Genomic DNA, 2,957 nt, shown 5'->3' on the forward strand with positions numbered 1-2,957 from the left:
GTTACCCTGTGATTTATAATTTTCTCCCTGAGTTTAGAACAGCCCATTCTATCTTGCAACTCTCTTGACTTCTTAACCATTTAGAAGTTTTGTCACTACACTATTTTTCTTCTCCTTTTGTTTTTTAGTTGTCCTCATTTGCCAATTGATATCTCTCTTTCTCTGTTTATAATCGTGTAAGCTTATTTTGGGAGCTCTGGTAGTGTAGTGCCTAAGGCACTGGACTTCTAACCAGAAGGCTGGAGGTTCAAAACCACCAGCCACTCCTTGGAAGGAAGGTTGGGCAATCTACTTCCATAGTGATACTACCTTGGAAACCCAAGGAGGGGTCTTATGAATTGGGTCTGACTCGATGGCACATAACAACAACATCACAACAACAAAGCTTATTTTACTTCAGATACTTCCATAGCTGTGTTGGTTTCTGTGTTATGTCATCTTGTGTATTAATGGTCAGTTGTTTTTTGTTATTATTGGTTCTCTGTTCTAAGGATGCCCTTTAGTATCTCTTGTAAGGTTTATCTGCTTTTAGTAAATTTCCTTAATTTCTGCTTATCTGGAAATCTCCCAATTTCCGCATTATATTTGAGGGAGAGTTTTGCCAGGTATATAATTCTTGGTTGGAAATATTTGTCTTTCAGTGTTTTATATATACCATCCCATTGTCTTCTTGCTTGCATCGTTTCTGCTGTGAAATCAAAGCTTATTCTTATTGGTTGTCCTTTGTAAGTAATTTTCATTTTTCCTTTGCTTATTTTAGGAGTTTTTCTTCACCTTTGGTTTTTGTGATCTTGATGATGATATGTCTTGGTGATTTTCCATTGAGTTCATTCCATTTTGGGTTTGCTGGACTTCTTGAATGGACAGACTCTCATCTTTCATCATAACAGGGAATTTCTCTTCCAACAAATCTTGGACAATTTTCCAGTGGTTTTATTTTTCACTTCCTGTGCTGGAGTTCCAATTCCATGTAGGTTATTCCTTTTGATTGTATACCACATGAACCGTAGGCTTTCTTAATTTTGTTTTGATCTTTTTTCTGATTCCTCTCTGAAGAAGTATTCACATATTTGCCTTCGATCTCATTAATTCTGTTTTCTGTTGATTTGATTCTACTCCTTTTCCCTTTCAGTGAGTTATCTATTTCTGAAATTTTAGTATTAATCTTCTGGATTTCTATCAGTAGATTTTATATCATTTCTAATTTTTCATTCATTTTGTCACTTTGATTTTGTATTTTCTTCCATAATTGCTCTAGGATTTTGTCTGTGTTTTCTTTAATTTTGTCAGCATGTAACTTGATCTGTTCCTCAATCCTTTCAAGATACTGAAATATAATTCTTTGGAATTCCTTATCAGGGAATTACAATGCTGCTTCTTCAGGAATGTATTCTGGGTCTGTATGCTGCTCCTTTGTTTCTACCACTTTATCTTACTTCTTTGTGTGGATTGTTGTGGTCTGTTGTCTATGAGATATTGTGACATTGTTGTATTTAGATCTCTGTTAACTGTTTGTTAAGAGAATCTAAGGGTGAGTCAGGTATTTCTTGGTGGTCATTTATCATCGGGCAGTTGGTGGAGAAGGAAGTGGTGGCTCTCACTTAGTAAGTGAAGCTGCAGGAGGGGCGGATATAGTTGTGTTATATGGGGACTGTTGTTGTCTCCCACTCAGATGGAAAAAAAATAAAAAAAACATCAAAAAATAAAAACAAGTGGACAAAAAACACACCTGATAGGCAGGAACAATCGCAAAAGAAAACCCTACAATATAAGAGGAGAGGTAAATAAGAGAAAAAAAGGTAATGTAGGAGAATAATGAAGAAAAATGGGAAAGATGTAAAAAAAAATAAGGAATAGGGTTAACCATGAGAAAGGAAAAAAAAAAAAAATGGGAACCAGTAACAAGGAAGAGAGAGAAAAACCTGAAAACTAGAACCTTGCAAGGGAAGAATAAAAAAATATTAGTGAAAAGGGCAACAACAACACCAAAAGTAAAGTAGTAATAATAATTTTTAAAAAGATCAAAACAAACAAACTAAAAAAAAAAAAAAAAGGAAAAAAAAATCTGAGATAAGTGGGACAGGGAACCCAGGGTCCATCTGAGCACACAGATTGGAATGGAATTCCTCCAGACCAGAAGGTGGGTGGGAGTGAGTTATAGCCACACCTGTGTTTACCAAGAAGGTGTGGAGTATAAGACTAAGAAGGGAATATTACACTTGTGTGGGTTCAATTGAGACCAGAAGGGCAGCTAGAGACATTTCCAGTCATTTGTATCCTCAATGTCCTTTTGCTTCCTGGCAATTGGTGCCTATTAAGACCCTGGAATCTGAGATAATGCTATTGCTTTAAATATCCAAAAAGGTTGAACTGCTTGTAAGCATTCAAAATGGCTGCACCCTCTAGACAGGAAAAAGTCCACAGCTCAGGCTGCCTTCCACTTCCCTGCTTCCCCTTTTATTCACCAGTCACCAATTCAATACTCTGTGAAGCCCCTGGCTAGCAGGACCATTTTTTAGGTTAATTTTAGGTCCTAACACCAGTTGGCAATATGCAAGCTGTCCATGCCATCAGGATCACTGACGGACCACAGCTCAACATGTCTCCTTTTTGGTGTTTTCATGCAGGTTCTTTTAGTAGTTGAAATTTAGTCTACTTGTATATCCTTCCCTTCAAAGCTCAGGGCTCCAGGATTATCTTCTGCATGTGTGTTAATAGGTTCCCCTTTTTCTTTTTTGAAGAGCATCTGTGAAGTCTGTCTGTCTATTTTCCCATCTTAACAGAACTCCCAGGTGCTATTACTTTAAGAAATTATCAGTTTTCAAGCATTGTGCACAGATTCTATATTACAAGTTTTATTTAGTATTTTTAATACAAAAATCATTATGAAAATGTACATATACTCTTTTTTTTTCTTTTTCTTTTTTAATTTGATTTTGATTCGGGTAAAAGTTTAC

The sequence above is a fragment of the Orycteropus afer genome, unplaced genomic scaffold (assembly GCF_000298275.1).
Source record: "Orycteropus afer afer isolate SDZICR_OR568_19922 unplaced genomic scaffold, OryAfe1.0 scaffold00586, whole genome shotgun sequence".
Lineage (NCBI taxonomy): Eukaryota > Metazoa > Chordata > Mammalia > Tubulidentata > Orycteropodidae > Orycteropus > Orycteropus afer.